The sequence below is a fragment of the Callospermophilus lateralis genome, chromosome 3, assembly GCF_048772815.1.
Source record: "Callospermophilus lateralis isolate mCalLat2 chromosome 3, mCalLat2.hap1, whole genome shotgun sequence".
In the NCBI taxonomy this organism is placed as follows: Eukaryota; Metazoa; Chordata; class Mammalia; order Rodentia; family Sciuridae; genus Callospermophilus; species Callospermophilus lateralis.
The window spans coordinates 57,362,803-57,389,252 of record NC_135307.1 but is presented as its reverse complement, the minus strand read 5'-3'; the positions used below and the strand labels follow the sequence as shown (position 1 = coordinate 57,389,252).

The following is a 26,450-nucleotide window of genomic DNA, read 5'->3' as shown; positions in this document are numbered from 1 at the left end:
TTTTAAAAAACTTGTTTCAGATTTAAATCAATATAGTTTTAGACTATCAACCTGAAAAATGTATTGAAGAGGTATCATATTTTCCATATAAGAATACAGAGGCAAACAAAACCTACAACTTACTTGAACCCCGTTCTTTGGTAAGGGGTTAACTTCATTGAGGGAGTTAAATGAAAAACTTGTGACTCCTTATTCCAAGCACATGCTACTTTCTATTACTTCTTTGAAGAAATAAAGTACTGAATGCAGTAAAATACTCAGCTGTGTTTAAATGCTTTGAGTTTTATGTATTCTCTTTTATTTTTGTGCCTAAGTATATATAAGTAATTATCTTAATTTGATTTGCTACCATTTGAATAAAAATGGGAAAAAAAACCCAGCACTCATCTTAGTTTTCAATTGACTTAATTCTTTCCTGCTAGCAGATTTTCTGTCTAGTTATGTTTCAGATGGAATGGATTGACAGATTCTTTGAAGTTAAAATCATTGACTCAATTATGGAGTATCCTCTGTGTGCACTGTGCTGTTGTGCCTAGCAGAGGACAGACGTGTTGTCTTTCCAAATTGATTGTATTATCTAGTTTAGGTGATGAAATAAACCAATGAGAAACAGAGAAAGACAGGACATGGGTGTAGTACCCTAGCTTCATAGGTTGGACTTAGATTCTTTCTACCAAAACTGTATCTGTCTAGATTTTTTTTTTAAGAAACGACTCTTCTTACAATATGTTTAATAGCAGTTTAATAGCAGTTCTCCTATTTCTTGTTTCTGTGGAGAAAACATCTGGACAATATTTAGGTAGGAAAGATCTAGAGATGATTTCAGTTTGTTAAATCTTTTGTTGTAGTAAAATATAAGTAACATATAATTTTAACCATTTGTTAGTGTACATATTTAATGTCATTAAATGTGTTCACAATGTTTTGTACCCGTCCCACTATCTACATCACAGCATTTTCAAAATATCATCCCTAGTACAAACCTTGTATTCACTGAACAATAACTCTCATTCCTTTAACCCCCCTCCTAACATCTGTTTATCTCTATTCTACTTTGAATTTGCTTATTATAGCTGTTTCATGGAAATAGAAACATACAACATTTGTTCTTGTCCTCTTTCACTGAACATGTTTTCAGGGTCCATTCATGAGTTTGCATGTATGAAAATTCTTTTTTGCCTGAACAACATTCCATTGTATGTATTTGCCACCTTTTGTTTCTCCATTTGTCTCTAGATGACGGGCTCTCAGGTGGTTCAGACCTTTCTGCTATTGTGAATAATGCTTCTACAACATCAGTGTACAAATATCTGTTTGAATGCCTGTTTTCAGTTATTTTTGGTACAGCAAGGTCGTACAATAGTTCTATGTTTGACACTTTGAGGAGCCACCGAACTGTGTTCCGTAGCAGCTGCGACACTTTTCCACCAGAAAAGCATGAAGCCAGTAATTTCTCAAGATCCTTACCAACATTTAATATTTTCTATTATTTATTACAACCTTCATAGTAGGTGTGAAGGTATGAAGCCACATCTCATTGTGACTAATGCACTTTCCTGATGATGAGATTTTGAAAGCCTTTTCTTATGCTTATGGCAGTTTTTCTTTATTTTTTTTTCAGCATATGGATTAGAGCACAAGATGTGTTTATGACTTTTAAATACTTGTTAGTTTGCACATACCTTTGATGGCCTAGTCAATCAATATTTCTCCTTTCTCAGGGCTTATTATCTGGAGGAGCAATTCTAAACTCCATGTGTTTGTCTGCATCTTGTCTTAAGGAATTCTTCACATATTTAACTCTCTCTGTAATTAACTTTATTTTTTAATGGAAGCTGCTGTAATGGCTATTGAACCCAGCAAATGTTTAAAAGTATTTCCAGGTTGTTATGATAATGATGATCAGAGAGAAGAATATAAAGCAAGGTCACTGTGATTCAAACGACTGCCAACTTGTCATATTTATATTAATAAATAATCTCTTCAAAAGGAAATACCATAAAATTATTTCTCAACTTTTTTTCATTTTCTGAGGCATAAAAATACAAGGTGAAGGGACTTAATGAATACAAGATACCTTAAGTCTTATATTATCAATTATCAACTGATGACTTAGTCAACATTATCAATTTATTTTCACTGTTGGAAATGAGTGTGGAAGTAGAAAAAAAAAGACTGGATAATTTCACCAATATTTCTCCAATTGATATTGTCTTATCAAAGTAAAGTATTATTCCTTTAATTGAAACATTTAGTTTGTTTAAAAAACAGACTACTTCCTAGATGTTATTTTTTTGAAAGTGAAAATACTGTCTTGATGAATCTCTGAAAATTAGTCTTTGTGAATTTTTTTTGATGATTCCCTTATATTTTTCTGAACTGATTACCTAGGCATTTTAACCTTAAGGTTTCATAGTTATGATCTGAAGTTTTATAATGAAAGTGCCTCAGGACTCCCTGTACACACTCCTCTCTCATGGAAGCTTTAGCCTTCAGTAGAAAGAAAGCTTTGATGGGATTTTAAGCATGTGTTCTGGAGCAACACAGTGAGTCAAGATCACATTAGCATGAATCCTTTATTTTACTTAGTTATCACTTAATGCAAAGAAGAGCTCTGACAGAATCGGCTTATGCACCAGCCCATGTTGATTATGGATAACAGCCCCTGACTTGAACTTGAATTAAGATTCTGAGCTATTAGCCTTTAGAAGTTAGGAAAGTAGACTATCATGTCCAGTGAAATAAGTCAGTCCCCAAAAGCTAAAGTTCAGATGTTTTCTCTGATATGGAAGCTAATCCACAATAAGGAGTGGGGAATATAAATTCAGTAGATTAAACAATGGGGAATGGAGGGAAGGGAAGGAGATAGGAAAATTATGTCCTATTCATTCAGCTGTCTTTCCTTTTCCTATGTGCATACATGAAAACACCACAGCGAATCCCACCTTAGTGTACATCCAGAAGAATGGGGTCTTAACTAGAATAAAGTTAATTCCATGCTTATATAATTATGTCAGAATGGATTCTACTGTCATGTGTAACTAAAAAGAATTATTTAAACAAAAAGGAAAATTTCCCGATCTCTACAGGACTGATTTATTTTTCATGTTAAAAGCATTGTAAAGTAGTGACCATTTTGAATATTTTTAAACTACTTTTTAAAATGTATTCGTTCTTTTTAGTTATATATGACAATAGAATCTATTCTGACATAATTATAAAATCATGGAATATATCTTTGTTCTAATTCAGGCCCCAGTATCACTCCTTCCCCTCCCCTTCTCCCACCCTTTACTGCCTTTCCTCTATTGATATTGCATTTACCCATTTTAAAAAATTAATTTCTTGTGAATGTGCACAGTGGTGGGATTCACTGTGGTGTATTCACATGGGTACATAGGAAAGTTATGCCATGTATTCCACTATCTTTCCTTTTGCTATTGTCCCACTTCCCTTCATTCCCCTTTGTCTACTCCACTGAACTTTCATTCTTTTTTATAATCCACCCCCTTATTGTAACTTAGCTTTCACATATCAGAGTAAACATTTAACTTTGATTTTTGGGGGATTGGCTTAGCATGATAGCCTCCAAATCCATTTATTTACCTGAAAATATCATAGTCATTCTTCTTTATGGCTGAGTAATGTACCATTGTGTATATATATTTTTAAATTTTGTTTATTCTAACTTGTTATATATGACAGTAGAAAGCAATTCAGTTCATGTTACACATATAGAGCACAGGTTTTCTTGTTTTTGGTTGTACACAAATTACAGTGAGTCACATCAGCTGTGTCTTCATACATGTACTTAGGGTAATGATGTCCATCTCATTCTACCTCTGTTGTGTATATTTTGAAAATTAAAGAGACTATTACTTCAGCAGAATGCCTGGGAAATGTCACATCCTTAAGAAGTATCATGTATTAATGCCACTGGTAGTAACTTTTGGTAAGGTTATGAAGAGAGGAGAATAGTACAATTTCTAGGCATTTGTGATAGATGAACCATACAAAACAGCGAGAGAACAGAATGAGTTTTCTGAGAAGGGACAGAGTGAGTGGGGAAGGTGAGGCTGAAAGTGGAACTAGATGATGTTTAGAAACAATATTCACAGGGTCCCCAAACATAGACCATCAAAGGGAATCATAAATAAAGGCATACACCATTAAAATTGACTTTCCAGAATGAGTCAGAAATGCTTTCAGAACATGATGAAGAGTGAGTAGTTACATTTGCAGATTACAGTTCTTGCAATGAATCAACTGCTTACATTTTGTTAATTCTCATCAAAGTCCTATTTTTTGATTCTAAATTGCTAGCATAAAACTGGATGTCTTTGGGGTTCCTGTTTATTTAATCTTTAAATAAGTTTTATTGAGGCATAATTAACATGCAATAAAATGTCTGTATTTTTAAGTTTGCCGTTCAACTAAGTATATACACCTATGTAACCACTACCACAATCAAACTATGGCATGGGTTCATGACTCCCTCAAACCATCTAGCTTTTCTATGTAGCCATTCTTCCTGCCCTAACCATGGTTAACAACTAATCTACTCTCTGGCTTTATATATTAGTTTTATCTGTTCTAAAAATTTATATAAATGGAATTTATATAAAAAATATTCCAATATATTACTTTTATTTTTTTTTGGTACCAGGTATTGAACCTAGGGACACTTAACCAATGAGCCAAATTCTTAGCCCTTTCTTAGTTTTGATTTTTGGGACAGTTGCTTAGGGCTAAATTGTTCAGGGCCTCACTAAGTTGCTGAGTCTGGCTTTGAACTCATGATACTCTTGCCTCAGCCTCCCTAGCTGTTAGGATTACAGGCATGCACCACTGCACCTGGCATGTAAAATATATTCTTTGGACTTATTTTATTTGGCATAGGGGTCCTATTAAAGTCTGATGTGAGTTGTATTAAAAAAACATTATATCTTCTGTAGACTATATCTTTTTAGGGTTTTGGAAACTACCAGGCCATGTGGGGACTTAGAGGGCAGAGATCACTACATGCCTACATACTTTTGCCTTGCGTGGGCACTGCCTCAGTGACTCATTGGAGGTGATAAACATTTAAGATGCATGGGTGAGGGTGGCTCCTTCAGAGAATATAATTAATGCCTGTCACTTCATTAAACTGTCATGTCCTTGAGTGAATTCGTCACTTGGATTCAATTAGAAACATGGTAGGATAGGTTTTGTGGGTTGCTTTTCTTTTTATTTCTCAAAGTATATCAGTTTTTATATTTGTTCCATGTGGTGCTGGATAACAGCAAAGAAAGATGGATGAAAATCTCTAATGAATCTTCTTTTGAATTTACCAATTACTTAATTAGCCACATGATCTCTCTGTAATTATCAGGTCCCTACAGGATGCACACCTTTTTGTGAGTCACTTTCAGGAATGGGAGAGAACCTTAGGGTTATAGGTTTCGTTCTAGAGAAGCATGTAAATATGGAAATAGTGTTTGTGGAAGAAGTTGGGAATTTAGCTGTACCTTGAAAGTAGATAAGATTTCAGTGGTAGGGTGGGGAGGCATTCTCACTTGAGGGGAAACATGTGCCAATAAAGGCAAAAGTGTTGGAGGGATGTCAAGGAAATTGGGGAGACAAATAATGTATGATCTATATCATATAATCAAATCTCTTTTATCAGGTGCATTAGAAGCAACCTGAGAACAGAGGTGACATTTTGCTTCATTGTCCTCAGCAGTACTAGTTGCACAGTAGGTACTTAAATATCAGTGGAAAAATGAAGAGCTGCATGGTGGCCAGATGGGGCCTGGTAGGAAGTGGCTCTGCATGTACCTACCTGAACTGTTAAGAACCACCACCAAGTCCTTGTTTAAGTGACGAGCATAATTGTATCAAACTCCTGAGAAAAATATGGACCACTTAGGACCTTTCCTTCTAAGCTTTGAGGAGCACTGAACCTAAAGGATCTGCTCAATAAAAGTGACACAGTCTTTTGCTCCACTTGAAACTTTCTGTTAATGTATTCCTTTCAATGGAAAATACTTTATGGGCTCCTTTAGAAGCCTCTGTAGAAGAATCTGCCCTTCTGTGGGAATGTTGCATTTGCTTGCAGGCTCTCAGACAGTGTGCTGATACTTTATGATGAAAGAATAGGATCAGTTATCAAAACGAGAAACCTACTCTAGAGGTATGGGAGAGAATAAGGTAAAGTAGGGAATAGCATTTATCTCCATCTCCTCACCGTGTCCTAAAAAATAACTGACTTTGAAAAGCACGACCACAGTGGGAAATGTGGTGAACACCTGTAATCCCAGCAACTTGAGAGGCTGAGGCAGCAGGATCACAAGTTTGAGGCCAGTCTCCGCAACTTATCAAGACTTTATCACAAAATAAATAATAAATAAGTAAAAATAAAAAGGACTGGGGATGGTACTCTGTGATAAGGTGCTCCTGGGTATAATAATCCCCAGAACCAAAACAAAAACATGACCATCTAATGTAATCCCAGACAAAACCATGAATCCTTTGGAAGAGAGTGACCCTTAATTTTTGGAGTTAATTTTACTTTGTACAAGGACTATTGTGCCCAATGCACACTGAATCTGACTTCCTTTCTGAAGGAGGAAGTACATTGATTGATTAATTTTTGAATAATTTTGTAAGTTTTATTCTAAAAATCATAGCATTTTAATAATTTCATTAGTTTTGAGTTAATGATATTTAAATGTCATTGAAATGTACAAGTCACTGACAAAAATCTCTCTACCAGAAAACTATTTGTAGTAACTGAACCCTCGAATAATTAAGCAGAGTCTTAACTTAATTGCTGTCTTTGCATGGCACTGAGATTTTCAGATTATTTGATTGCTGCCAAACTTTAACAGGTAAGTGAGAGAGCATGAATGGCAGATATCCCATCCCAGCAGTCAAGCATGGAAATTTTCACATTAGATTAAGCAGCCCTCCTTCCCATAAGGATGAGCAGAGAGATTCCTTTTTGTGAAACAGGTACTAAAATTGAATAACTGTGCATAGGATAAAGCCATTTTTTTATGATTTATCAAAGTTCTATTTATTTTCAGTATAAAGATTAAATGTCCTGTTTTGTTCCAAAATTAAGCCATAATTAAGTTAACTAGACATTTTTCCCCCAACAGTTCATTATTATGTGTTTACTAGTCATCAGTTTTTGAAAATATTTCTCTGTGAGGTTAATGGAAAACCTTCCTTATCCTGACTTGGAGTAGTCAGTGAATATATTACCAAATACTATTCAAGTAAGTATTATTGTAGTTGTTCTGAGGTAAATGCTTATGAAAATTTCTTGGTTTAACTGATCTGTGTTACTTCTTAGAATTTTAGTAACTAATTAAAGTCTATTTTCCATATTCTGTTTAAAAATCAGCTATACCTAGTGTTATGTGCCATGTTTAATGTCTTTTTTACTTTGACTATAATATATCTTTCCTTGTTCAACTATAACTCATCCTTCAAGATACAGCACATGAATGTGCTTTTTTATTGGAAAGGAAGAAATAAAAACATGTATTAGTTTATAGAAGACCTGATGAATATATGTGCACATATACATATACACAAACTATTAGAACTAATAAACTAATTCAAAGTTGCAGATTATAAAATCTATATATAAAGGCTAATCACATTTCTATGCATTGGCATTGGGCAGTCCAAAAGAAAGCAATTCCATTTGTAATACTATCAAAAATACTTAGAAACTAATCTTACAAAAAATGCAAGATTTGTATGCTGAAAGCTGCAAAACATTATTGAAAAAATTTAAAGACCTAAATAGATGGAAAACATTTCTTATTAACGAATTGTTTTATATTACAGCAACAACACAATCCTTCTTACAATTCCTACTGCCCCTCTCCCCTTTTGTAGAAATTGACAGAATAAGTCTAAAACTTGTAGAAATGTATGTGACTCAATTAGCTAAAGCAATCATGAAAAAGAAGAAAGTTGGAGGACTCACACTACCTGGTATCAAAACTTATTACAGGGCTGTAGCATACAGAACAATGTGGTATGACTTGGGGCATTTAGCCATGGAACAGTCTGGCAGTACATTTATATATTTATAGTAAATTTATTTTTGATAATCTTTTGACAAGGACTCGAAGATGAAAAACTAATCTTTTGAACTAATGGTGCTGGGACCACTGGATATGTATATGCTAAAGAATGATGCTGGACCTATCCCTCATAACATAGTAAAAAATTAATGTCAAATGAACTATAGATGTTAATGTAAAGGTCTAAGTAATAAATCTCCTAGAAATAGAAAAGATAGGTCTGAATTTTCATGACCCTCAATTAGGCAATGATTTTTTTAGAAATGAAACAAAAACACAGGTGATAGGTAAAAACATAGACTGTGACAGCCAGAATAACTGTCCTACAAAGATGTCCACGCTCAAATCTCTGAAGCCTGTAGTTATCTTTTGTGAAGGGACTTTGTGGATGTGATGAAATTAAGGATCTCAACATTAAGAGATTACCCTGGGTTATCTGTCTGGGCCCAGTGTATTCAAAAGAGTTCTTATGAGAAAAAAAGAGGAGGCAGGAGAATCAGTCAGAAGGAAATGTGAAGCTAGAACCAGAGGGTGGAAGGATGTGAGGCATGAGCCAATAATGTGTGCAGCTTCTGGAAACTGAACAGGCAAGGAAATGTTCTCCCTAGAGCCCCCAGAAGGGATGCTCTCCTGCCAAAACCTAGTAGAACCCATTTTCAGTTTTTGATGTCTAGAACTCTGATGTTCTTATTTGTGTTGATATAAGCCAGTGAGCTTGTAGTCACTTTTACAGCAACAAAAATAGATAAATTAGACTTCATTAAAATTTAATGTTTTGCACTTCAAAAGGCAGCATCAAGTAGTGAAAGAACAGCCACAAAAATGGGAAGAAGTATTTAAAAATCATGTATCTGATGAGAAACTTGTATCTAAACGATATGAAGGATTGTGAAATTTAAAATTAATATTATCCAACTTAAAAATTGGAGACCTTTTTAAAATGCTTCCAAAATAAAAGTAGTTCAATATTAAAATTTATAGAAAGAACAAAATTACAAAGACATTTTCAGTTTTAATGAAAAAGTGTCTGTTTGGAAATAAGATTCATCAGAAGTTCAAAAGTGGACTTCTGCTAAGAATCTGTTTTAGGGGAATGATGAGACAGAGCAACCAGTTATCACCATTTCAAGTTGATCAATTAATGAAAAAACTCTATAATACACCACTACTTTTGTTATTGCAGCATTATTCGTGTAGTGCTGGGGACTGAACCCAGGGCTTCATACATGCTAGGTAAGCAGTTTACCACCCAACTACATCCCCAGGTCTGGAAAAGTGTGTTAATAAACATTTCTCCAAGAAAGATATACATTTGTCAATAAGCATATGAAAATATGCTCAACATCGTATCATTAAGGCAAAGAAAAACCACAATGTGAGAACATTTCACAACTATGATGAATATAAAAAGATGGACAGTAGCAAGTGTTGGTGAGGATGTAGGAAACTGGAACTTTCATGTGTTGTTGCTGTAATACAAAACAATTCCGCCATTCTGGGAAACATTAGTGTTTTCTGACAGTGTTAAACACAGAATTACCTTGAAATTCACTAGTTCTTTGTCTTGGTATATACTTGCAAGAACTGAAAGTTATTTTACACAAACTCTTGTTTACGAATGTTCACAGAAGCATTATTTAAAATACACCAAGTGTGAAACAACCTGAAATCCATCAACTTATGAATGGTATGCTCATACAATGGAGTTTTGGTTCATAATAAGAGGAAATTAAGAATGCATGTCACAAAATGATGAATCTTGCAAACATGCTAAGTGAGCAAGGCCAAAAACAGGCCACATCTTGTGCGATTCCATTCATCAAAAATGTCTTAAAAGGGGAAATTCATAGAAAATGTATATTGGGTGCCTGGAGCATGGGTGGGCAAAATGAAGAGTGATTGTTATTGCGTACATGGTTTCTTTGAAGATGATTAAAAAAAAAAGTTCTAGAATTAGATTGACAATGGAAGTAGAATTTGGTGAACACACTAAACTGAAAATGACTGAATATTATATAAAATAGTGAGATTTATATTATGTGGATTATATTTCTCAAGCTGTTAATTAAAAAAGATAAAATTAGGAAGGGTAATGAATATGGAGAAGAAGAGAGAAAAAGCTGCTGTAACCTAGGAGTGTCACCCCGAGATGATTCTGGTGTGAGGGGAAGGCTTCATGACAGAGATATGTCAGAACATGATTTGTTTACTCCTCTAATGATGTCCTGGAGCTAGTGACTTTCCTGATAGGGCTGTGATTTCATAAGACACGGTATTGAGAGGGGAGCAGTTGAAAGGCATAGGAATGACATAGGCAATCAGCAGGAAGAGCTCGATGCCACTGCTATTATGGAAGCATATGGTCTAGATTCACATGGCTAAATCTAAGGAATACAAGACTTATGTTATCTATGGTCAGGAGTACTAGGCTTCAAAAGAAAGCCAATGTAGTGTAGACAGTGATTGCCAAGGAAGTTTGAACATGACTGGGTTCAGGGATAGGATGATCATCAAGAAAGGGTTATTGGATAGAGCAAAGCACCTGTCATTTCCAAAATGGACATGAGATAACACAGAAAACTGTGTGTAGTCCAGTCCCTAACCTCTTGGTCATCATTGTCTTCTATTGATGTTTTGCTACAAGTTTCTGTGGCTTTTGTCTCAAACAGTTTTCTTAAGGGAGAATGTAAAGAATGCTGGAGGATGGACATGCCTCAGAGCTGCCTCATCCACTGACAAATGGATGTTGGACACTGGAGGATAAATATTCCTGTTTGTTTCAGTTTTTGATAAAGACAACTCAGATCCCTGGCCATCTCAGAGGTGTCCAGTAGACTCAAGTCCCTGATGCCAACAGAAAGAACCTGTACTTCAGTCATACCATGCTGGATTATCTGTTTGATACTTTATTTTACTCTTCTGTTCCATACTGATGCTTCCTATGATCTGTTATAAAACGTCCTGTTGTAGGGCAATCCCTGTGTCTACGTCTAGTAAAACAAAACAAGTTTTAGATACTACTGAAAGAGGAACTGAATTATGGCATTAGGCAATAGTCTGTATGATTAATTAAATCCGGTCGCCCAACACAGTTGCCAGATTAGAGCATGAAGTATCATACCATTAGCCGGATTGGTGGAAGATGTAGTACTAAGTACAGTCTGATGCCTGTATATAATGTTAGATCCCTCTTCTTAGGGAATAGCCAATTAAAAAGAAAAATCAAAACAAAGTTTCGTTTAGCTAAGAACAAATATTATTTAAAAGGTTAGCGTTGTAACTGTGGTTTGCATCTGTTCAAGCTACCCTCTCTCCTATTTTGATAATAGACTTCACCTTCCTGAGTTAAAGACCTAGGTTGTACATGTTGTAGTAGTGACCCCTTCCAGCTAGTGATTGGTCCCAAGCTGAAATTTCAGAAGGCTTCCCAGACATTGTACAGACTGTGGTATGAGAGGTCGTGTTTCCTGTTTGCTCTTTTACTGGGTGGTTTGGTAAGATCAAATGCTGTAACTTGGACCTAGAGAACTGAAGAAGGCCATATAAGGTTGAATATCCTATTGCATACTGGGGTGACTGTAGATAGTCCTAATGTACGGTATATTTCCAAAAAACGAGGGGAAAGGGTACTGATTATTTCAATCACAGAGAATAAATATTTGAAGAGACAGGTATTCTTACCTTGATTTGAACATTACCAGTATATAAATGGATGGAAACACCATGTTACTCCATAAACATAAAATTTTTATGTGTCAACTATGTTTTTAAAAAGTGGCACAATGTTCATAGGGATATTGAAGAGAGAAGAGAGAGAAAGACTGAGTCTGAAAGAATTAATGAATTATGGCAACCTATTTAGGGCACCTAGTAAAACTTTATTTTTGGCTTCAGTTGACTGAAAGCAGATCTACACCTATACCCAAGAGTCTTAACTATCAAGTAGCTGCCTTTACTGAGTACTTCTGTGTGTCAGGCTTTGTCCTAAGCATCATGTTTGTATTCTCATTTCATCCTGACAGCAGTTTTGTGAGATGGATATTGCTATCTCCATTTTATAGGTGGGAAGAAAAAGGTTTGGAGATGAGGAATTTGCTCGAGTCAGATAGTTGTTATTGGCGGGAAACAGGATCTTAAATATGGGGTGAAGCTTCTGAGATAATCTAGCATTGTTCAGGGAGCCAAGTACTCTCTGCTGCAGAGAGACTATTGGCAGTCTGCATCTGGAGTTCTGGAGAAGGGACTGCCATCACATGCCATACATAATTTTGTTTTCTACAAAACATGTATGTGTCTTACAAATATTCAGCATTGTTTTCATTGAGTACCAAATTACCCATTTATAATCAACTGTAAAGATTCTAAACCTCAACAGATTATTTTCAACCAAGAATAGAGACCACAGTATACATAACATTTCTAAAAGTTTATTAGAAACTGGGAATGTAAATATATATTAACTGTTATAAGGGACGATACAGAGGAGATACATTTCTTTTTTTTTTTTAACTAAATTGGGAAGCGGGATTTGAAAAAGCTTCTCTGAGTGGAGTCTTGGTATGAATAAATGTGTGTTACTGAGGATGAAGAGATAGGCATTCCAAGAAGAGGGAGCAAATGAGGAAGGCGTGAAACCGTAAAACACAGTGTGGGTTGTGGAACTGTGAGGAGTTCTGCCTAGCTCGGTATGTGGCATTGATGAGATGTAGGTCAAGAACGTCTGTGAGATGCTGTGGAGTTCTAAGTTTATCAGTAGGAAAGAAGGAACCATTAAAGATTAGTCACAAAAATGAAACAAGATGATAGACGAGTGAAAGGAAGGTGGTTTGATTTGTGCAAGAGGGGAGATTTAAACTTGCTGATAATCCAGGCAGGAGGCCCCAGATTTCTGAACCAAGGCCATAGCAGAAGGAACAGGGAACTGTGAGGGCTCCGCTAAGAAACACGGAATTTAATTGTCTGTATCCAACAATGGAATAATGCTTTCCTCCATATAATAAATGTAAGCAAAGCTCTGTCTTATTTATGGTTCTGATCCTTAGATTGAAGTTATGTAGATATAATCAACAACTGTTGATAGAACAATGTGTCCAGATTAAAGGTTAATTTATAACACATATGATTATTTACAGGTGTGATCATGTTTTACATTGTGTGACATATTCCATTAAAGAAATCAGTGACTTGATTGTCAGAAGAGACTGCATTTGATTGGAATTTGTGTCTTTGGTGCCTAGCACAGTCTCTGAAAATGGAAGGTTCAAACAAAAGCTTGTTCAGTAAATGAGAGGTCATTACGTTTCATTGAATCACTGGATTAAAATCATGAAAGATTTTATAAAATGCAGATAATTTTATTAGTTAAATGTCTATATGTTTCTCAAATATCCAACTTCTTGGCCTTGGGGAGATAATTAGATAAGGTGGTCACATTTTATTCATATTTTTGAGACCATAAAAATTCAGACTAGAGAGTAATCAAGAATAAGCAACTTATTTGCCCAGTGCCTCAGTTTACTGATGAGCACAGAAGGGATAAGGTTGTCTTTCCTTTACATCACTGAGATGTATTGAGCATTATGTGAGTTTAAACTAATTAAAAGTAAAAGTCTAAAGTGGTGACTGAGCCCTTCAGAGAATATGCTGTCTATACCCAAGGTGATCATGTAAATTTCTAAAGACAGCTAATAATGAATCTGTCTTATAAAGTAATTGCATATTATCTAGGGATCACATTTTGACTTGAAGATACATTCAGCTTTAGATTATTTTAATCCAAGAACCAGATATCAGGATTTAAGTAAAAAAAAAAAAACAGGTGGTTATTAATAAACAGATATATTTAAAATCTACCACTTTCTTCACACTCCTGGACATGAAAGGCAGATGATTTTGGTGATGAGACCTAAAATAGTCATTAACTTTCTGATGCAGAGAGGAGTCAATATATGTATTGAAGTATATATACCTTTCGATAAAATCATGATTATTCAACACTCCAAAGTATAGTGCTCTAAAGTCTCTGAAAATAAATTAGATATCAGTTAAATAGCTTTAAAGAGAATTGTCGGGCTGAATCAAGGCTCAAATTCCCATTTAAGCCAGGAGTTGTAAAGCTCTCAGTTCTACTGGCTAAGGGCTGGCTGCTTGTCATTCGGAGCTCAGCCTGAATCTCATCTCCTGAGAGAGAAGTTCTCCCTGTCCACAGGATCTAATATAGCCGTTCCCTCTCCCATCATTCTGCCTTAAGTCTCTCTATCACACTACTGGTATTCATTTATTTAGTTTCACATTATCTGTTTTCCCCCAACCCCGGGTGAGATTGGAGACCTTGTCTGTTTTACTTACATCTCTCTTTCCAGTGCCAGCACCAGTGCATGGTAGGTTCAGAGTAAAGGCTTATTGAATTTGTGAGTTATGGATAAAAATCACAGTTTGGATTTATTGTCTTTAGAATAAATATCTTACGTTTTCACAAGATAATGCTAGTACTCATCAAAGAAAATGCTGTGGCAAGCTCAGGTACAGACTTTGCTGTACTTAGAAATTTATGCAAGTGAGCCAGAGTTGAAACTGGCAACGAATGATGAGTGATTTTTGAATTAAGAGAAGATTCTTTGAATATTTCCATAATAACAAAGGTTACTGATAAAGTATGATTTTATTGAAGTATGAAAACTTCAGGAAAATCTATTGCATACTTTTAATTTTTTTCTTTTTTGCAATTATTTTGGGTAAAACAATGGTCATGTCACACAAGCCTAGCAACTATATGTGTGGCACGCTACTGCTAGTTAAACTCCAAAAGGTGAAATATATTATGTGATTGTACCTAAGAATGTAAGTCGTAGTTTTTATCCCCAAATCATTATTGATACCTCTAATTTATATTGAAAATCTAATTTTTTTAATAATTACTAAAATAAATAAGAAACTGCTATGCAGTCATCAAAAATAGATTTCTAAGTATAAATATGTGTGTGTATTTTAAATTCTGAAACTTATGTTCTTCCCATATTACTCAGCTAAGCTTATTTTAAGGTGTATCATATCGATCTGCTGATTTTTTTTAAAGTCCCTATACATATTACCATAAATACTGGGTTGTTCTCAATTCTCATAAACTCAGTTAATAAATATAGTCATTTTGAACCAGCTCTTGAGTTATTGGAAACCTGAGGACCCAGCCAAGTTAGCAGGCAGAGGAAGTGTGAAAATGATGCCTTTGCATCTTATTCCTATTCCCTAATCCTGTTGGAAATGAGTTTCTTGAAAACAGTGCTTTCTTCAGTGCAGGAAGTGGGCCAAATGCAAAAAGAAATATAGAAGAGGTTGGACAGAGAATTTTCTTTCCTATATGACCATGAAAATACATGTTTATGACTTTCATGCACTTAAAAGCTGAATAAAGGGATAAAAGCTTTCACAGCAAATTGCTGAAGTGATGCAAGGCATTGGGACAGCTTGTAAGTGCTTCCTGATTTTACATGATTAACATCTAGCTCTACCAAGTGATTGAGCTATCGAAGCTTTAAACTTATTAGCAACCATTTTTCTTTTCTAAAACAACATAAGTTAGAGAAGTTGCTAGGCCAGGCAACCACAATTGAAGTGCACCCTTTGATGTGTGGCCTGTGGAGAGGGCCATTGTCACCAGGATGGCTGAGAGGCATCAGGCAGCGTGGTATGCAGCAGGAACATTATTTTCCATAATTGCAAACCATGTGGCAAGAACACAAGTGCCTTGTTTCAAATTAAAGCCTCGGGAAAATGCAAATACATATTGTTTAAAAAAGAAATGACTTCCAAAAGACATGCTGGCAATTTTTATTTTTGTGCTTCCAAATATATAGAGACCTCGTGTATTCTTGTCTTTTCAGAGATTATGGGTAGGTGGAATATTTCCTCTCTGTATTCTTGTTTCCACAATCTCAGATCGTCTGTTGATATGGCTTATACTAGTGGCCTGAAAATTATACATATGATCGCATTTTATAAATACTAATTGCTACAGTGTGAATGTTTTGGTCCCTCCAAAATACATATGTTGAAATCTCGTCCCCAATAGAATGATACTAATATTTGGGGCCTTTAGTTGCTGAGTAGGCCTTAAGGCAGCTTGTTTGCTCCCCTCACCACACATGAGGATCCACATGAAGCACTCTCTATGAGGGGTGGGCCCTCATCATATGCTGAATCAGTTAGTTCCTCCATCTTGAATTTACCAGCCTCCAGAATTGTGAGTTATAAATTTATGTTGTTAATATATCTCTCAGGCTGGGTGCGGTGGTGCACGCCAGTAATCCCAGCACCTTGGGAGGCTGAGACAGGAGGATCTCAGAATTCAAAGCCAGCCTCAGCAAAAGTGAGGCACTAAGCAACTCAGTATGACCCTGTCTCCAAAAAAATACAAAATGGGGCTGAAGATATGCATCAGTGGTTAAGTACCCCCTAAATAAAACCAAACACAGTCTAAGGTGGTTTTTTATAGTAGCATAAATGGATTACATTAAGACACTAACTCACATGTGAAAATTTGAGCATTAGAGCACATAAAATATAGTTTCAAATACTTGCTCTGCCATTTAATTCTGATGTAAGTTTCATAGAGGAAAGCAATTTCTTTACATCTGCTTCCTTACCTGCAATATGGGAATAATTCTTCCCTCTTTGGACCTACCATGTAAATTACATATAATTATAAATTTCTTATACATGTATGTGTGTGTGTATGTGTGTATATATGCATACATATAAATACAAATATATATGTGTGTATGTATGTGTATATATATATATATATATATATATGCATGTATACATGTACATATATGTACACACACACACACACACACACACCCATAATGACTTAGGTTATAGGTACTCAGTAGTTTTAGTGATTTCTATCTCTTGAAATTTTTAACTGAAACATGGATATGTGCCAGGAACAGTCTGCCCTCTGTATACCATCCAGGCCTGTTGGATCCAATTTTAGATTTTCATGTCTTTTGAGAACAATTCTAGCTCTCTGTAAGGATTGATATATCATGAATTTTATTATTTCTTAGAGGCCTTCCAAAGGACAAACAGGACATTTACTACTGCTTGAAAATCAGAATGAAACTCACTCTAACTTTTAATTATCACATGGTCCACTGGACCATTTTAGAAATCTAAAATGTATTATGGGTTTTAAATGGTATTGTTTTTTCTGTATCTTGAGAGTCTTTACCATTTCATTATATCTAGGGATTATTTCTTAATTTATTATTCATTGAGAACCACTATAAAAATACTAAGAAACAAAGATATTTCACAATTAAGTGAATCAGAAGTTGAATGAAAACAGAGGAACACTCTACACTTTGATGATGTTACTGATATTTTTGGTGGAAGTGAAATCTCAAACCATGGCTCTTAAGATTGTGTATCCTTATAGCTTCTCAAAATCAAGAAGTACATGAATAATAGTCTTAAATGACAAAAATAAATATGGCATTCTAACATCTTTGGTCATTAAACTGCAAGGGCTTTATCATGGCATACCTTACTATGAAAACTTGATCTATCTTATTTGGATAATTATCACTGTAACATTTGTATACCAATATTAATTGCAATATGTTGTTTTAGATGTTTAAATTCTTATTACAAATTATATCACTATATCTTTTCTCTTCTTTAAATTATTCATGAACTTTAAAATATATGTGAACCCAGGGCCTAAAAAAATTTTTAAAAAATATGTATGTGAAAAGTATTTATATTTAAAAAAAAAGAGGCCTGGGGCTGGGGTTGTGGCTCAGTGGTAGAGTGTTCACCTAGCACATGCGAGGCACTGGGTTTGATCCCAATACCTCATAAAAACAAACAAAATAATGATATTGAGTCCAACGACAACTAAAAAAATAAAAATAAAAAAGAAGACCCAGATGACAAACATTGACTATTTTTCCTGGTGTGCTGAGGGTAAAATATTCATGTTCTTTTACCTACTGTTGGACTCCCAGCAATTTGTCATCAGAAAATGTTTCAATTTAGGCTAGAAGAAATTCATTGTAGCACAAAACTGAAATAAACTAAATGCATAGCTAACAGAAAGCTTTAATAAATTATGGCCTGTCCAAAGGATGGCATATTATGTAGCTTCTAACAATGACAATTATGAAGAACAAGGGAATTTAGAAAAATATTTAAAATTCTGATGGAAAACAATAGAATATATTAAAAAGATTAACCATCTTTTCATTCAAATAAGAAGGAAACAAGTTATCAAAATTAATTAAGCTTAAGTCTGCCCTGCATTGGTCATGTCTTTTACCACAATTGCTTGGGTAAGGAGATGAACTCAGATTTTGATATGTTTTACGTAGTAATGTGGAGATGAAGCATGCTTTGGGGACACCATGAAATTATTTTGCTTAACCAGGTTATTGCTAAGTTCACTTCTTTGTCCTGTCTCACTGAATTTCCTCCTTCCCAGAAATATGCAGAGTAGCATGATTATGATTACCAAATTTCTTCAAAAATACTCTGGCTAAGCAGGAAAGTAGATTTTTCAAAGATGGCCAAGAAAGTTTTTTTCTAAAGTTGGGGAAAAGAAAAAATTCCATTCAATGGTCAGTTATATGTTCTGACTTGTTTTCTCCTTCCTAATTGGGTTAAAAGCTTCCTGGAAGCAGACAGAGTTTCCAAGTTCATCTCTAGCATATAATAAAACCATAAAAGTACTTCTTAGATTGAATGAATTTGAATGCTTCTTTGAAAACAAAACTAGGGCAAGAAGAACAATATATTTTGAGAGAAGGGGAAGGGATTAAAAAAACAGATTTCTTGAGTACTTGAAATGTGCTATGAATAGAGATAAATTTCTATCTCTGTTCTAATAATAGTTTCATATTATTATCCATACTTTTAAGAGATTATAAAATTTAGCCAACATAATGTTATATGTTGAAGGTCACAGTGCTTGCTATTCTCTGAGTCAGAATTTCAGCACTGGTCTACATGTTATCCAATGGGTGTTCTATACACTAATCCATATTGTGGAAAAGTAGGCAGACAGAATAATATTGTCTACTGCATAAGCTGTTTTCTAATGCTTGTGAACACTTGTGCATAGTTTTATGTAAATTTGGCTGCTATCCTGTACTAATGATGAAACCTAGAGAATATGTAATTAATTATTTATATGATCCAACAATTTACAACAGGCCAAAAGTAAAGAGTAAAAAAAAAAAAAATAGCCTTTCTAAGCTTTTCATTCTGTGTTTTGTGTCCCATAAAATCATCTATTGGCCTTATCACTTACACACACACACACACACACACACACACACAGAGAGAGAGAGAGAGAGAGAGAGAGAGAGAGAGAGAGACCACACCAGTATGATCCTTGTATAATGAACTTTGTTGTTATGGCTTCAAGCTGTTGTGCTAGATAATGCAGCTATATTGGCATATGTCATCCTGTGATAAAGTTCACATAAGTGAGAATTATAATATAGCTATAACTAGGTTACTATAAAAATATTACCAGACATATTTTTTGCTTCTGTTTTTATTAGAAAAAGGTATAGCAGGTCATGAGTTTGTGTTAGCATGTTTATGATCTGCTCTCTACATAAATCAAGCACAAATTTACAAAGACCCTGACTTTACAGTGGGGATGGGGAATGTGTTTGTGGAACTTCCTTTCTAAGGAAGAGAAAAACTACAAATGTCAATGAAACCAAATGAAGACTGGAAAATATAATTCTCAAGTTAGTGTGCTGGGATTTCTTTTCCCTTTGATCTCACAAAAACCTATTTCTGTTTTCCCATAAAGCTTGATAATGCTTCCCAACTTCCATTTGCAAAAGATGGAACTTGTGAGGTGCAGAATCTCTGTGACGTGAATAGTCTTTTTAAAACTTGCAAAATTGAAAGGACGAAAGAGGGCATATTAATGGCGGACTAGAACTAGTGAATGTAGCTTGCATTTCTTTGAGGTTGGATCTAAGGGATTATTATCAGGTAAATGAGTATTGGCCCATAGTAAGCTGTCAGTACTTTTATTATCATAAAACATTTTCTTCCCTGCTGTATAATAATCAGCTAGTGTATTTCTGCAAGACTCTCTTATCACATTTGATCCCCACTGGTTCCTTTGGTTTATATTTTTTAACATTGTCATATTTACTTTGGGGCTTGACACATTGGTGAAATATATTTTTATTTTTGCTTTTATAGTGATTTGATATTTGCACCATTAAGCATCACTAGATTTTATGATAAGATCAAAACAGGAATGAAAAGCCAGTCATAAAGAAACAAATTCCTCTATTTTTAGTTGTTCTCTATATTAATATCTGCATTAAATGTATATTGTAGCAGGAGTTTTAAAGTATTGATCTTTGCTCTTGAGAGATACATTAAATTATTATATGCTAAGCTGAATTATTTGTTAATAAGATTATTTATATGTATAATATCTGTTTCATAAGAACTTAGATAATGGTTATAAAATAATAATCTGTAATCTGTAATGAAACAGTAAAAGAAAAATTGAATTAGAGAATCTTTTCTGAATATAAAGATGCCAAATGGTAAGCATACAGATAAACAGTTTCTGTGATTGATGCTGATATTTGGCTTCTAGCTTCCAGAAAGCTGGAGTTGGAGTTCAGGAAAAAGCAAACATACTGTAATTATACATTTTATAATGCTTAAAAGGAATACACACACACACATACACACACACACACACACACACACACACACACACACAGAGACGTTCTTCAGAGGAAACCTACGTTTCTCTTGCTCTGAATTCCAAAAAGTATTGTGTAGGTTTTTATGTGCTAGATATAAATTGATATAATATAAAATGTCCTAAATTATATTTTTACTTATCACTATTAAATTTTATATAAATTTTATATGATCTTCATAATTAGGGACACAGTTTAAAATGTCTTTTAGGAGAATAAAATCATGGCATTTGCAGGTAAATGGATGGAGTTGGAGAATATCATACTAAGTGATGTAAGCCAATCCCCCAAAAAACCAAAAGCCAAATGTTCTCTTTGACAAGGGATGCTGATCCATGATGTGGGAGGCATGGGAAAAATGGAGGAACTGTGATGGGGCAAAGCTGGGGGATGGTAGGGGTCATGGGGGCAGGAAAGATGGTGGAATGAGATGGGCATCATTGCCCTAGGTACATGTGTGACTGCATATATGGTGCAATAGCACATCACGTAAACCCAGAGAAATAAAATGTTTTGCTGCTGCAATTGTGTACAGTGAATCAACATGCATTCTGCTGTCATATATTCCTAATTAGAATAAATAAATAAATTTTAAAAAATAATAATAAAATGTCTTTTAGTAAAGTTGTTTCTGTTACAAACAAAGTGAATGGAATTCAAATTGATGTATTGGTAGTAGCTTATCTTAATCCCTAATAAAATTTAAAGTACTGAGAAGAAACGATGGCTCATGTGATAGTTTCTCTAAATATCACTTCTTGTCCTTGATGGACAATAATGGCAGAACATGTAAGGCAATGTTTCCTGATGATGACCTATAAGGTTGGTATGACAAGTAATTTTTGCCTGAAAATATTTTAAAACCGAGATCAGTAGTTACCATATTCAGCCAGTTTGGTTAGTGGGGGATTTCTGAGGCTACAAAAATATTTAATGTCAACTAGAGGATTTTGGTCATTTGCCAAGTATAATGGTTTTACTTTTGGTGGAATTAAAATGGAACTCTTATTTCTGGGAATATTTAGATAATAAGGGCATATAGTTTTGTGGTTTGCTATTTTCTATGAAAGCATTATATTATAATAAAATTAAAAGTTATATCAGTGTTTCAGAGTGAGTTGCTTTTCACAGTGGTACTGAGGTTTGCTTTTTACTGTTTTTCTTAGGTATCTAATAAAACATTCTCTATTCTTTCAGATACTATGGTGGTGGACATGATAATTAGAAATCCTTTAATCTGTTTACTTAGAAAAGTAACTTGAGTAAATTTAGAAGCTGCTTGCTTGCCCTAATATGTAATGGCCATGGGCCATTGTTGTTCTAACAAGAGAGAACTTTTAGCTTGGTACACAGACTGACATTTCCTCCTGCACTTGTGTCCCATGGTGATGTAGCACACTCCTGGCATTACCCCAGCTGCAGTAAGCACTAGGAGTGAGGCTGTAGGAAGCCCAGTGCATGTGATGGCTTGGAATGAAGTGGTGAAAGGTACAGACTCCGGGGCTAGACTTGCTGGGTTCAAGTCCAGTTTCACTTCCTGGACTGAAACCATTGGGCAATTTATTTACTCTCCAGCTCCTCAGTTTTCTCATCTATAAAAGGTAATACCAAGAGAGTTACCATCCAGATTAAATAACTAACATATGTGAACAATTGAGAAGGTTCTTATCCATAGAGAGCAATGAATAAATCTTAGCTATCATTTTAATTTGGGGTAGTAATAATAGTATTAGAAATTAAGGCAGGGACATTTCCTTATTATAAAGGAAGAAATCAGATACTGGAGTGGACCTGCCATGACCAAGTTAACTAGAATTGGTGTACATTTATGTATAAGAAAAACAAATCAAATTGTTGAATAAAAAGAATCTTGTAGGTATCATTATTATTGTCATTGATGGACAATGCTGGCAGAACATGCAAGGCATTGTTTTCTGATGATGACCTATAAGGTTGGTATGACAAATAATTTTTGCCTGAAAATATTTTAAAACCCAGATCAGTTTTAAGCTGTAGTAGGAAAGACAGATTTGAGATGTAGAGCTAGGTGTGGTAGTGCATGCCTATAATCCCAGTGGCTCAGTAGGCTGAGGCAAGAGGAATCTGAGTTCAAAGGCAGCATCAGCAATTTAGCAAAGCCCTAAGTCAGTTAGGTCCTGTCTCTAAATAAAATACAAAAAAGGGGATGGGGATTTAGCTCTGTGGTTAAGTGTTCCTGGATTCATTCCCCAGTACCAGAGAGAGAGTGGGGGGGTGGTGCATATGGAGTAGGCTGAGAGGCCAGTCACAAAGTAGATAAAAGCTTTGTTTCTGAAGCAAGGCCAGAAACCCAGGAGAGGATAGGGGCATTTCCAAATTAGTTTATAAAGAGGATTCAATCATGGGGACCTTAGCAAGAAACCCAGGAAGAAAGAGCATCAAGGTACAGCATCATAACTTAGGCTGATGGAATGAGTCGGGTCAGAGATGGTAGTCTCCAGGAGGGACATCAGTTCTTAAATCCCTTATTATCTTTGTGGGTTTAATCTGCTCTCTTCCTTGGTCTTATTTTAGCTTCAAAAACCAACCCACAGTTGGCAGAACCCCTTTTGCTCTCCATAAGAACTTGCTACTGTCTAAGCTAGTGTCTCTGCTCCTCCTTGAACAGATCATCTATATCTTATTAATAGAACAACAACAACAAAAAAGAATAATGTGGGAAAGAAAGTCAATTTGGATTCAAAAGCACTTTAATGCAGTCTATGGAATTTACTTTCTTATCAGTTTCGAAACTTTTACCTTCTGTAGTTTTCTTAAAATAAAGACGGCAACATTCCACAATGAAATCAATTATTTAATTTTAATTTTGATATTATTATTATTCATATTTTGACAGGGATCAAACCCAGTGCCTCTCATATGCTAGATATGTGACCTATCACTAAGCCATATCCTCCAGTACTCACTTCTTAATTTTTAAAACAAGGTTAACAAATTCATGAGTTGTAAAACACTCCTTCCATGTCATTTCCTCCAATCAGCTCTTGACATGCTTTTAGCTGATTTTCTCCTGCTTATTAAGAGCAGCTGTGTTTAAGCAGCTGGAGCACAAGTTGGCCAGTAAATGCAGGCTGTATAGATATTTAATACCATTTGGTGCTTTATCAGGCTTTATAACCTCTAATTAGTTAAACCACAGAACACCCCAGCACATTAGGTAATTATTACTTTCCCCCCATTTCACAGATAAGGAAACTGAGCATGAGAATGATTTGTTTTCTACTAGCTTATAAAGGTTAAATGAATATACATGTAAGCTGAACATTGTTTTTGTGAAAAAAAAGGTGCTATCCTCAGGACTGTGGCAATGAAAAATGTAATAACATATCATCCAATATTATCCAAAGGGTTATAAGGTGGCTTATAACAAGCTATTTTCTCTGAGCTAGAAATAGTCTATGCACATTATGCTGGATTCTCTAACCAACATCTTATGCTTTACTTCTTGGAAAACACTCCCCAAAAGAATAATGTTCAGTCCATTACTGTTATTATCTTAATTAAGTCTCACAGTATTTCATATTTTCATAGATAAGATGATATAATTGATATCTGTTAATGTTGCCTGAGATATAAAATGAGGCAGAGAAGCAAATTCCTTAATTTGGTTATGGAATTATAGGTTAAGGTTGTGGAAATAATTAGTTTCAAGAGGGGTTGGTCATTGGTATGATTGCATGTTCAGAACAACCAGAAATCCACAAGATCGTGGTAGATGAATTAAATTGAATCTTAGTATAATTTCTCTCTGTAATTATTGTTTTCACTGAACTACAGATAAAATATGAAAATAATTAGAAGATAAAGAATATTTATATAACATGCAATTTGGGTAAATCTGTTTCTTATATGAAGTTTTAAGGTTGTGGTCTGAATGGTTTTCACTATTGGATGGTGTTGCCAGGCAAGAATTTCTGGTTTCATTTCTATATAGGCCAATGATTTTTATAATGACCATTTTTTTTTAACTTCTGTAGATTATATTACCAGCTCCAACTTCTTTCTGGTATTAGGCTGCCTATTTTGAGTAGTACCTAGGGTGATCTCACAACATCCATATCAGGAGATTTAAGGCCAACATATGCTACCTGCTGTAGGTAGAATTTCTACCTGAAAGATTTTTTTGTAAACCAATTCAGTGATACCTGAGGTTTGAGTGTGAAATATGTTAGTTTTTTGTCACTGCAACAAACCTCCTGTGATAATCAAATTAAATGAGGAAAGACTTGAATCTTAGTTTTAGATATTCAGTCTGTAGTCTCCTGAATCCATTAATTCTGAGCCTATGGTAAGGGCATCATGCAGAAAGGGTATGGTAGAACAGAGCTGCTTATTTCATAGTACTAGGAAGCAGCAGAAGAGAAAAGGACTGAGACAAGATATAGTTCCCAACACTTCCTCTGACAAGGTTCCACTCCCTACAGTTTGTACTGTCATCCAATGAATTAATCCATTGTTGAGGTTGGAGCCTTCATAATTCAATCATTTCCCCAAAGCTCCACCTCTGAACACTGCTGCACTCAGGACAAAGCCTTTGACACACGAGCCTTTGGGGGACATTCTAGATCCAAACCATATCAGAGTTCTACTTCATTATATGAATATAATATTTTTAATGTTTGGTTTGGATCCACCTCATAATTTTTAAAATCATTCAAAAAATTTTAGTAATCACATTCAAGTAATTATAATAAATAACACAATTCTAAATATTTCTAATTCAAACAGGATGTGTGGTTAGGAAATATGAGGATTCTCATACATGAAATAAAACCCCTAATTTACATAAAATTTATAAAGGGACATTAGAAATTGACAGGTGCTGTGGCACATGCCTGTAATCCCAGTGGCTTGGGAAGCTGAGGCAGGAGTATTACAAGTTCAAAACTAGCCTCAGCAATGGCGAAGCACTTAGTAATTCAGACCCTGTCTCTAAATAAAATACAAAATAGGGATGGGGATGTGGCTCCCCATGGTTGAGCGCCCCTGAGTTTAATCCCTGGTACCAAAGGAAAAAAAATAAGAAATATTTTAGTGATTTTTATAGAATAATAAGAATATCATATATAAGTCAGATTATTATTCATGGTTACTGCACGAACATACTTTTTGTTTTATAAAGAAGAAAATTAGAAATAATAAATGATTAGCAGGATAAGAATTTGGAAGAGTATGGAATGAGATTGGTTAGCCTAAGCTTCTCTGGAATTTCTTATAAAATAGTACAGAAATGAAAGATGTGCTATTCAGAAGGAATAAATAGTAAAAGCCAAAACTGGATCTTGTATTCTTGCTCCATTTACTTTTCTTTAATAGTTGATAAAAGTGTGCATGTGTGTGCATAAGATTGTGCTAAGAAGGTGGGGTATGTGTATGCGTGCGTGTGTGTGTGTATATATGTATCTTTTTTTAAAAGAAAACATGACTGGTTGAAAATTTGAATTGAAATGAAAGAAAAGATATTTTGTCACATAGAATGTTATATGCCACTTAATTTTCTGACAACTCCATAAAAGGCATATTATTATCCTCATTTTGCACATGAGTATGCAGAGTTAGGTTAAGGAACTTG

General features: G+C 34.8%; 1 protein-coding gene across 2 annotated transcripts in view; it reads left to right on the top strand.

The window, feature by feature from the left end:
• Nucleotides 1-26,450, top strand: part of Mdga2 (MAM domain containing glycosylphosphatidylinositol anchor 2) — a 758,737-nt gene that overhangs the window by 65,918 nt on the left and 666,369 nt on the right. The window lies entirely within an intron of this gene.